The sequence below is a fragment of the Lithobates pipiens genome, unplaced genomic scaffold (genome assembly GCF_037356315.1).
Source record: "Lithobates pipiens isolate NorthernLeopardFrog02 unplaced genomic scaffold, aLitPip1_a1.2 Scaffold_16, whole genome shotgun sequence".
Classification (NCBI taxonomy): Eukaryota; Metazoa; Chordata; class Amphibia; order Anura; family Ranidae; genus Lithobates; species Lithobates pipiens.
The window spans coordinates 554,427,487-554,439,074 of record NW_027507748.1 but is presented as its reverse complement, the minus strand read 5'-3'; the positions used below and the strand labels follow the sequence as shown (position 1 = coordinate 554,439,074).

Sequence of the window (11,588 nt, the reverse complement as noted above, 5' to 3'; positions counted from 1 at the left end):
ACGCCCATAGTGTAGCAATGGACCTCCCTGCACTGACATCCTAACCTTACCGAGCTATGAATGTTGAGGACCCCCCCCCCCACTTGTAAAATTAAGAACTAAGCTGTCCATACTCCCACCCCCTCCTAACCATACCCGCACGGATGGACTATACTAAAGAAATGAGGAGCTGTAAGCAGCCATGCACTGTGGAACTACAACTACAGCCCAACCCATCCTGGGTGAAGGAAACTACTGCATGAATACTGAGCACTTGCCAAAACTAAATTATATAACCATGTGCTGTAGTCTGATGAAACTTGTACACCTACAATAATGCAAGGAATCACCTGCAAGCCAGTGTAGCCAAGTTGCTTGCCAAAAAGTGGGCTTGGGGTGCTGATGGTGTCCAGCACAGGGGACATAGACCTCTCTGCAGTAATGACAGGAGGGCAGCCATTTTAACAATGTGGACTGATTGACAAGTGACAGCATGTGGAGAGCTTGATAGCTATCCTGTCACTATGAAAAAACACAAAAGTATGCGCACGAGTATCGGGTGAAACCCGACCAGATAAATCAAGGCTCGGCAGCCTGTGCAGGAGAAGGGACACAAAATAGAAACGGACAGAGATGCAATTTAAACAAGCAGGGTAGCGAACTGAGCAGAGGTCTTGACAACCCTACAACACTGAGGACTAAACCACAAACAGCCCTACCAGGAGACATCTGACAACTATGCCTGCAAATTATCTATCCCCCCCCCCACACACACACATGATGATGACCAGCAGATGAATAAAGAACCCCCCCCCCCTCCGTTGCGGATAAATAACATGCTGGGACCCGCAGTCACCCCCCCTCACCAGCCTGACAACAGCTGTCCTTCCACCAGCACAGATGACTGTTTGATCAGCCCAGCAGAAGACTCCCCCCCCCACAAGACACCCCCTGCATGCCACCCCCCATGCCGATGACAGAACACACACATCCATGGCCTGACTGATCAAACTTAGTCGTGAATGCGGAAGTGACATCAGCTGCGCACCAGAAATTACGCCACAAAACAATGAAGACGAGTCGACGCAGGATCAGACAGCCTTCTCACATATCCGAATTACCAGGGGGGCCGTATTAAACCGGTACACAACCCGCAATTGGCCCTTTGGACATGCCTGATATATGGCTAGCTTAAAGTGGCTAGCTTAAAGTGATTTAAACGATCACCTTGTAAAATAACCTATTCCGTTTAAAATAGAAAGGAAAAACATTTGTTTATAAAAAAAATAAAAAATAAACTATAAATACCTCTTTTCCCCTTTTTTATAAGTGATTACCTGTTCCCAGCTGCATAAGATGAGAGGGGAAAGGAGAAGCAACAGCACACTGAACTTTACAGCGAAAGGCTAGGCGGGGGGGCATGTCAGGAGAAGTCTGATCATTGGAGGAGAGCAGGCTGGGGCTTATTTTTGTTGTTTTATTGGGGAAAACAACTTGGATAGGGTAAAAGGATTATGGGATGCCCAACTTGACTTGAACAACTACAGATGAGCACATCTAGACTAGACTGCTCTCCTTGCTAGAAACATACAGTCTCTTAGATCAGTGGCAAAGTCCCTTACAAATTATGAGCCCTCAGCCCCTTTGGAAATTGGCACAAAATATTGAAAAGCTGTATGCAGGAGTATCTCCTCTCCTCCTGTGGAACTGCTCCCAGCTCCACAGCTTGCAGGAACTACCAGTCCTCCTGGCTACACGACTACCAGCCTACTCGGCTGTTTCAAAGATCTCTCAGGACAAGGGATAAAGGGTTAAGCACAGCACTGTCCTTTGAAAGCTTGCTAAATATGGCAGTCTCTCCCCTTGTAAACCCCTGGGTGTGCTGATGTGCTCACTTTGTCCTCCTTGCTCCCGCTGCTCTCAGGCAACAATCCTCTTCAAACTGGGATGCTGAATGATGCTTCCTAAGCCAGCCTGGAGGCAAAAGCACTACCCCCCATGACCCAGGGGATCCTTCCTAGGCCACCAACAGCCTTCTCAGCACTCCATTTTCCACCCAACTCCCCTGCTAGTATGACTCATCCATATTCAAGGGCTGACCCAGCCACCCTGCCAGGCCTTCTGCCTGAGGATTGGCCAAGTTCTCTCAAGTATGCAGAACAACCCCCAGATCCCGCCCCTCCCATGTGAATACGTATAGGGTATATTGTACCCAAAGGGCCTGGTATGGGTTGGGGGGGACACCCACGCAGGGGCGGATCCAGAGTCTAATCTCGGGAGGGGCACTGCTATAAAATATGTTTTTGGGGGCAATTTATATGGGAAATGGCTGGTATTGGCGCTTCAATCATTACGGCACCATGGTTGTTATGGTGTCAGGATGATTGAAGCGCATTATTTCTATTAATACATTGTAATATAAAATTAAATGGTTCAACTCACCATATTGCAGAATCAGTGGGAGCCCTGAGGATGTCACTTGCCATGTCGCCTGCCACCAAATGTGGATTGTCACTTGTCACCAAATGCGGATTGTTACTTGCCACGTCACCTGCCACACATTGTGGATTGTCACTTGCCACGTAGCCTGCCACACATTGCAGATTGCCACTTGCCACGTCACCTGCCACACATTGCGGATTGTGACTTGCCACGTCGCCTGCCACCAGATGCGGATTGCCACGTAGCCTGCCACACATTGCGGATTGCCACTTGCCACGTCACCTGCCACACATTGGGGATTGTCACTTGCCACGTCACCTGCCACACATTGCGGATTGTCACTTGCCACGTTGCCTGCCACACATTGCGGATTGTCACTTGCCACGTAGCCTGCCACACATTGCGGATTGTCACTTGCCACGTCACCTGCCACACATTGCGGATTGTCACTTGCCACGTTGCCTGCCACACATTGCGGATTGCCACTTGCCACGTCACCTGCCACACATTGCGGATTGTCACTTGCCACGTCACCTGCCACACATTGTGGATTGCCACTTGCCACGTAGTCTGCCACACATTGTGGATTGCCACTTGCCACGTAGTCTGCCACACATTGCGGATTGTTACTTGCCACGTCACCTGCCACACATTGCGGATTGTCACTTGCCACGTCACCTGCCACACATTGTGGATTGCCACTTGCCACGTAGCCTGCCACACATTGCGGATTGTCACTTGCCACGTCACCTGCCACACATTGCGGATTGTCACTTGCCACGTCACCTGCTACACATTGCGGATTGTCACTTGCCACGTCACCTGCCACACATTGTGGATTGCCACTTGCCACGTAGTCTGCCACACATTGCGGATTGCCACTTGCCACGTAGCCTGCCACACATTGCGGATTGCCACTTGCCACGTAGCCTGCCACACATTGCGGATTGTCACCTACTGGTGGTCTTTTGTTGGGTCCCAGAGTGAAGATAGGCAGCAGAGAGATGATGCAATCTCTCTGCTGCACACAGCTTCCTACACAGTGAGGGCAGGACTGGAGGGATGCAGGGCAGTGAGAGATGATGTCATCTCCCTGCTCCCCTGCCTGCTGGCTTCCTGATTGGCCAGCAGCCCTCCTAAGCCGACCAGCTGCCCCCCCCCTCACCCGTCCACTCAGCGCGGGTACCCGCGGAACCGACCGCGATTGGACCCGCGGAACCGGCCGCGGGTACCCGCGGAACCGGCCGCGATTGGACCCGCGGAACCGGCCGCGATTGGACCCGCGGAACCGGCCGCGATTGGACCCGCGGAACCGGCCGCGGGTACCCGCGGAACCAGCCGCGATTGGACTCACGGAACCGGCCCGCGGGTACCCGCGGAACCGGCCGCGATTGGACCCGCGGAACCGGCCGTGCTGTCATCAGCTGGCGGTATTCTCGGAGGGGGCAATTGACCCGTTGCCCCCCCCCTGGATCCGCCCCTGCACCCACGCCATTTAAAAAAAAAAGTTATTGTCTGCAATGGTATTATATTGCCGGCAATTTGTAATTTTTCTTCTTTATAAATGTCAGTTTTGCTGCAGCACATTCTATACATGCTACAGATGCGCCACTTTACAGGCAGGCTAAGGGGACATCTCAGGTACTATATTTAAAGGAGTTTTTTTTATTTTTGTTGTTTCACTTTAGGCATCATTAAAATCACTGCTCCTGTAAAAACAATCTTTTTTTTTTTAAAACAATTTGCATTGATACATGTCCCCAAGACAGTAACCGTGCCCCCATACCCTTTTTATGGACAATTATTTGCATATAAGCCTTTTAAATGGGGACTTTTGATTTTTCAAGTTCTAGTCCAATAGCCTTTAATAGGGTCCATGGTTCAGGTCCGAACTTTTTACATGTTCGGGAGTTCTGGTGCAAACCGAACTGGGAGGGGAGGTTTGGCCCAACTCTACCAGAGACCTGCCTCTGAGTCATCCAACCAGACCTGTGGCAAACCCTGACCCAATTACAGACTCATACAGTTACCATGAGTCAAACATAGATTTGCACTATAGTGGCATCTTTGCCTCCTCTCTAAGATGCCATCTGCGCTGGATATGTCACCTTCTCATCACCTATTTTAACCCTGAAAATGTTTGCACCACCATGCCACATTTCACATGGATGCAGGGTGTTTGCAGTGTGGCCTTATTCACTTCAATAGGTCACATTCAACAGGCCGTACTGCCCGCCAAATGCGATAAGGAATCACCCTTGCTGTGGCCATCTGGCTACCTTAGTAGCTTAAGGGTGGACATTAAAAACAAAGCTCAACCAAAATATTTTTACCGCCCTTCGACCACAAGTGTAAATGAGCCCTAAGAAGGTATTTCTCTGACATCCTGCTTTGCTTCTGGGATAGCCAATGATGTGCAAGGAAGTGAAGGGATATTTTGCCAATAGGACACAGTACTGTTGGGATACACATACACTTGGACACATACACATAATAAATATACACTGGATTTTTTTGAAATTCTGATCCACGTGTCCTATAAAGTTTAGGGAATACACTTGCAGGCTACAAAAAGGAAATCAAATCGGTTGCTATTGGTGTAGCGGTACCCTCGTAGGGGATGCTGATTTGGTTACTTAGCAATCCGTCGATTCTCCCTATGATCAGTTAAGACAATGAACAGTCATTTGTGCGATATTGCTTTGTTTATTGCAGGGTACAACTTGGGTATAACAAGGGTGTGATATGAGATGCCCATAGCATTTGGTGTATTGCTACTACAATACTGAATAGCCTTGGCTTGAAGTTGTTGTACATCTAGTATTCTCAGCAACTATTGAAAAACTGCTTCTTCACTTCCAATTTTGACAAAGAAGAATCACTCTGAATAATTCCACCTTGCAGACTAGGACGGTTTCTGCAAACCAAAAATCCAGAGGTCTAATGCCACGTACACACGATCAGACTATCAGGCGGACTTAGTCTGGCGGACAAACAGCCGGAAAGTCCACCGGGCAGCCCGGCTGGTCAGGAAAGCGAGCGCCCCCCCCTCCTGAGCCGTACCAGGCCACGTGCCCTCAACATGGGGGGGTGCTTTGGGGAAAGGGGGGCCGTGAGGCCCTCCACCCCAAAGCACCTTGTCCCCATGTTGATAAGGACAATGGCCTCTTCCCGACAACCCTGGCCATTGGTTGTCGGGGTCTGTAGGCAGGGGGCTTATCGGAATCCGGGAGCCCCCTTTAATAAGGGGGCTCCCAGATACCGGCCCCCACCCTATTTGAATGAGTAGTGTGAAAAAAATGTAAAAAAAAAAAAAAAAACACAACACAAGGGTTTAAAATTATTTATTGCACAGCTCCGGGGGTCTTCTTCCGTCTTGGAGGGTCTTGTCGCCAGTGTCCTCCGCTATCTTCTGCTAGCTCTTTTACTAGCGGAGGAGCCCAGCTTTCTTCTCCGTCGCCACCCGGGGGTCTTCTTCTGACTTTGGGGGTCTTGTCCCCCTCTTTGGTTCTTCTTGCAGGGCCTCCGCGCCTTCTTCCAGCTCTTTAACTAGCTGTGGCCTGGTCTTCTATCGCCGCCGCCACTACCGCCGCTGCCGCCGCCTTCTCTTCTTCTTGCTCTTCTTCCTCCTTGAGATGTTGACTCTATGCTCTCTCTGGCCACAATGACAGGGACGCGGTGTGTGGCGACTTATATAGGGACATCACCGGGTGATGTCCCCGCCCATTATGATGTCACAGTCCCAGCATCCTCTGGGACTGTGACATCATTAGGGGCGGCGACAGAAGACTGAGCCACCGCTAGTAAAAGAGCTAAAGGAAGAAAGTGGAGGCTCGGCAAGAAGAACCGAAGAGGGGGACAAGACCCCCGAAGAGGGGGACATGACCCCCCGAAGTCGGAAGAACGGACGGCAATGAAGAAGAAAGCCGGGCTCCTCCACTAGTAAAAGAGCTAGCAGAAGATAGCAGAGGAGTCCGGCGAGAAGACCCCCCAAGACGGAAGAAGACCCCCGGAGCTGTGCAATAATTTTAAACCCTTGTGTTGTGTACATTTTTTTCACAGGTGAATGGGTAGGGGTACATTGTACCCCATACTCATTCATATAGGGTGGGGGGCCGATATCTGGGGGCCCCCTTAGTAAAGGGGGCTCCCGAATCCCGATAAGCCCCCTGCCTGCAGACCCCGACAACCAGCGGCCAGTCGCAGAACACTGATTTACTCTCTTCCACTTCCCTGCTACTTCTTCTGTGCTGATCTTGTCCAGCATTCAAGTCCTGTGTTCCCACGCCACAGCAGGTTGATACCTTTTTTAAAGACAAAGATCTTTGTCTAGGCTCCCTCCTAGCGATTCCTCCATCCCTCCTCCACGCTCAGTGCATCCCCACGTGCGGATGCCCGTAACAGCACCTTAATACTCCATGCTGTCTGTTCTGGCACTCCAGACTCCTTCCTGGCAGGATGTAACCCCAGCTTATATGGGAGGCATGCCCCCTGCCAATACCAAAAGATAATTGGTCAGGACTCCTCACATGAGCTGCCTGCCACTCAGACTTCAGGTCCAACCCCTATTCCAGAACCATCTTTCTGAAGGCAGGGGAGGCATATCTGAATCAGAGCACAGGTGACCACACCCACCACTACACTAGGCACTCCCAGTCCCAAAATCAAATCAGACAGGCCCAGCGTGCAGCATAAGCCTGCCTAAATTTACTTGCACATATCCTGAACTGAAATCCTAGCTTAGCACCTACCCTTAGGTAGAGGGTGCTACATTGGTTACTAAAATTTGTATATCATCATGACCTTTCACTGCTGCTGAATATGCTTGTGTGTGCTTGTGTGTGTCAACACAGATCCTCCTACTGCATTCAGCGTGTTTATAGAAACCAAACCCTCTTACTCATATCAGAAGTCAAAGTCTACTGTGAACTTCCTAACTACGTTCATTGTGTTACTTTAAAACTTCAACAGCCAAGTAAGTAATATCATCTCTTCTTTTTATTGAAGTATGCAGGAAATAAGCAGATGACAATGCTTTAGGGCTTATTTATACTTGCATCACCCTCGTAAGAGTGATCCACAGTGGCCCCATTTAGCACAATGGGGGATCATTTTTGTAGAGCTGCAATGCAAAACATTGTGGATGAGGTATATACAGGGGCGTACCAACGGTGGGGCGGGGGGTGCGGTCCGCCCCGGGTGACACACATTGGGGGGGTGTCAGTGGCGTATCTAATGGGGGTGCAGTCCACACCCGGGTCGGGTGACACCACTTACAGAGGGTGGGGAGAGCCCTGGCAGCTCTCTATGGCCATTTTTTTTTCCAGCCAGATCACCCCCGTGCTGCGGCAGCAATGGTCTGGTCTTACTCTTTGCTTTCCCCCTTGCTCCTCCCACCACTGCTGCGCTTCCCAGCCAAGCCTGTTACTATTCTCCGCCCGAGCGGTGCAGCTGCTACCGCACACTGTTTTCCAGACCTTGCTAGCTGCTGCCCTGGTGTACTTGAAGCTGAGCCAGCTGCCCTCCCTGCCAGTGTCCTCCGAGGTGAGCTTGTGATAAGGGGGTGTGGGTTGGCATGGTGGTCGCTGCCCTCAGCTGGTGTGCTGTGAGAAGAGGGTGGGGTGTTTGTTTCTGCCTCCCTGACCTGGTCTAATAAGGGGGAAGGGGGGAGGCTGCTGTGTCCACCACTAACTAATGTGCTAACTCACTGCTTTTAGTTTAAAGGGTGATTCAATGATTGGAGTGCAATCATTTTCAATAAAATTTTACCTGAGTGTCATTTTTTGATTGGACTTTACTTGCATGCTGTTCCATATTTTGCTTGTTGTTTTTCCAATGCGGCTTTAGAAATGCCTTCTGTATTCCTGTGCAACTCCATGCGGTGCAATTTGCAACTCATTCATTTAACTGGGATGAAATCACATTGAATCGCACAAAAATGTAATGCACACACTACTTTTTCAAAAGCGTACTGCACCAAATTGCATGATACTATGGTACCATGAAATCTGGAGCGGGCAAAAGCACTGCCATTGTGATCTGTGTTAAAGGTGTCCTTAGAAAAATATATATACACCTGCAGGAGATCACGTACCCAGTGCGTTTTGAATGCAGTGTGGGAAACGCATACAGAACATGGATTTCCTGCACCACCTTCTGGTATAAATGAGCTCTTAAAGTGGTACTAAAGGTTTGTTGTTCAGAGTGACCCTGAACCTCGTCTTCTGGGGTCCCTCAGTGGCTCTCGTGGCTCCTCCCCGAATTAGATAACGCCCTAGGAGAAGCGCTGTCACGTGGGGGTTATTTTACTGACTCACTCCTGATTCATTCATTTGGCGTCCACATACGCCAAGTTTATGACTTGTCCCCACTCCCCAGCACCCACATCATTGGATTTGATTGACAGCAGCGGGAGACAATGGCTGTGCTGCTATCAATCTATCCAATCAAAGCCGGACTCCGCGGAGAGGAGGACAGCGCGTCCCCGCCGAGGAGATGAAGGGGCTCAGGTAAGTAAAAGGGGGATTGGGGGGCCGGTGACTGACAGGTGTGTTGGTTTTTTTTCCACCTTAATGCATAGGATGCATTAAGGTGAAAAACTGCAAAGGTTTAAAACACCTGTAAATATTTCAAATCAGATATCACTCATAAATTTTAACAGTATTTATTTTAGTAGTTCCAATGCGCCCATAATTTTATTTTATTTCTGTTCTACAGATGCATAATAGGCTGTAAATGTAATTTTTTTTTTTTTTTTGCAGCAAGGCAGAGCAGGAGTAAAATAAGCCCATTTGTTAATAACCCCAAGCAATGATGTCAGTGGATGTTATAATTACCCCCACAGCATTGGTGTCAATAGGGGCTATGCAATGTAAGACCCCTTTCGCACTGAAAGAGCCACTTCTGCATCTCCAATGTGAAAGTCCCGAGGGCTTTCACACTGGAACGGTGCGCTGGCAGGGCAGTCCTGCTAGTAGCATCTTTGGAGTGATGTATACACCACTCCTGCCCATTAAAATCAATGGTGCATAGTTGTAGCAGCGTTTTGCAGTGGTTTTAACCCTTTCTCGGCTGCTAGTGGGGGGTAAAAGCACCCCGCTAGTGGCCGAAAAGCGCCGCTAAAAATAGCGGCATTTTACTGCCGACGCACCCTCCACCCCAGTGTGAAAGGGACCTAAAGGGGTCCAGAGGTGTGGGGGCTGTGTAATGTGAAGGGGTCCAGAGGTACGGGCTATGTAATGTATAGGGGGTCTTCCTACATTTTACCAGCAGTTATGGATGCAGTGCTGTAGATTTCTTAGGTTGCATATTTTTTTCTGCATTTTCTGAAAATGCACCAAAAGTTTGCATCTTTGGCGCATTTTCAGAAAACAGGAAAATATATATTTTTTTGGGGGGTGACACCATGTTTTACTGCACCAGGTGACACCAGCCCTAGTAATGCCACTGGAAGCAGCACAGGCCACAGAGCATGGAGGCGCTACACATGACGTAATTTTATGTCAATGTGCAGTGTGCCGACTGCCCACCTGGGGGGGGGGGGGGTGCCAGATATAGGATCCGCCCCAGGTGCCAAATAGTCTAGGTACGCCCCTGGGTATATATACACCCCTTTGCAACTTAAGGGGGAGCAGCTGGGGCGGTAAAAACATAGCTCAGCCATGCATCTTTACCAGCCCTTTACCAAGGCCTTGGGGCTTGCTCATGCTAGTCTGCACAGAAGCAGGCAGCATTTTATTGTGTGGGAAGCTGGTATGTTGAGTGTTTCGGCACATTGCACGGTTTACTTTTTTTCCAGTATTTTTTACTTTTTTGAATGGTCCCCACACAGTAGCACAGTGACTTATGGTGCCATCTACTGAGATGTGAAAAATGCAGCATGCGTGCATTTTTCTGCACTGCACTGCACCATATGTCGCACCAGCAGTGTAGTGTGAATAGGGACAAAGAAAAACAATTACTTTCTATGTGCCCTTGCGGTGACTGCCATTTGTCCACTGCAGAAAAGCACCAGTCACCACACACGAACAAGCCTTCAAAGTGCATAAATGTACTGTATAATAATTATACTCTATGCTGTAAATTACCAGAAATTTGGTTTCTTTGATTTCAGGTTCATCTGGTCAGTGTAGATTATATACCTTACCTTTTTAAATTTAAAATATCTTTTTGTCAGGCCTTGTTCTTGTGTGTGTGTGTGTGTGTCAGCTTGTATATATGCAGCTTGACCAGCAATATTGTAGGCCTCATTTACACTAGTTTGGTTGTCTGGACAGCTATCCATGTTCAGATCGTTCTACAGAAAGCATTTGACCTCCTGCTTGAACCCTGGCACTAGTGTGCTGCAACGTAGCGCCATTCACCTGAATGGGTCACATTCCATATGCGCTAGTGCCTGCTGAAAGCAGCAGGGGGTATAATTCCTGTGGTATGTGTGCACCCCTGGTCGCTGCCTCTGCAGGGTAGCGATATGGGGGGGTGATGTAAAAATGCAACTCCACCATGGGGTTTTGCAACCCACCCAACCGCTAGTATGAATGAGTCCTTACAAATCTTTCATCAAATTTTATTCAGGCCACGTTTTACACTTGTGGTCGGGGGGTGGTAACACATGCACCACTCCTCCTTAAACTGCGAAGGTAGAGGACAGTGGGCAGTACCGCTCACCAATTGTGACCCATTCCCCTGAATAAAATCTCTCCACAACAATGCGCAATGCATTGTTAAAACAGGCAGTGAGAAGGCAATGTAATTTCTCCTCAAACACCCTCAGAAAAGATATATGCCCCATGGATTATTCTTCAGGGAGTGAAGCTAGTGTAAATGAGCCTTCAAAATTCAGGGTGTATATCTCACCGTCCACCATTTCTGTAACCACTTGGACAACAAGCTGGAGTTAATGGCCAAAGCAGCCTTTTATTAACCAAATTAATAAATAACACATAAAAATGTAACACTGTAAATACAGTATACCTGGGGCATCAAGGTCCTAGTAGGCATCAATAAAAGAAAGTACCTGTGACCTACCTCCAGCCACAACACCACTGGCTCTGAGACAACCAGCCGCAGATATAAAAAGTTTACACACCCCTGGTAAAATGTCAGGTTTCTGTGATGTAAAAAATGAGACATAGAAAAATAATTTTAAAACATTTTCCACCTTTAAT

The 11,588-nt window shown here is 48.8% G+C and overlaps 1 protein-coding gene across 3 annotated transcripts in view; it reads left to right on the top strand.

The window, feature by feature from the left end:
- LOC143983621 (17-beta-hydroxysteroid dehydrogenase type 6-like) overlaps nucleotides 1-11,588 on the top strand; it is an 83,755-nt gene that overhangs the window by 20,640 nt on the left and 51,527 nt on the right. The window contains exon 1 of one of the 3 annotated variants that reach the window (XM_077483541.1): nucleotides 7,275-7,396. The exons of 1 other annotated variant lie outside the window; for it this stretch is intronic. The gene's annotated coding sequence lies outside the window, so the exon portion shown is untranslated. Of the gene's footprint in view, nucleotides 1-7,274; nucleotides 7,397-7,870; nucleotides 7,966-11,588 lie in introns of those variants that run through there. One more of the 3 variants, XM_077483543.1, reaches the window with a different exon arrangement.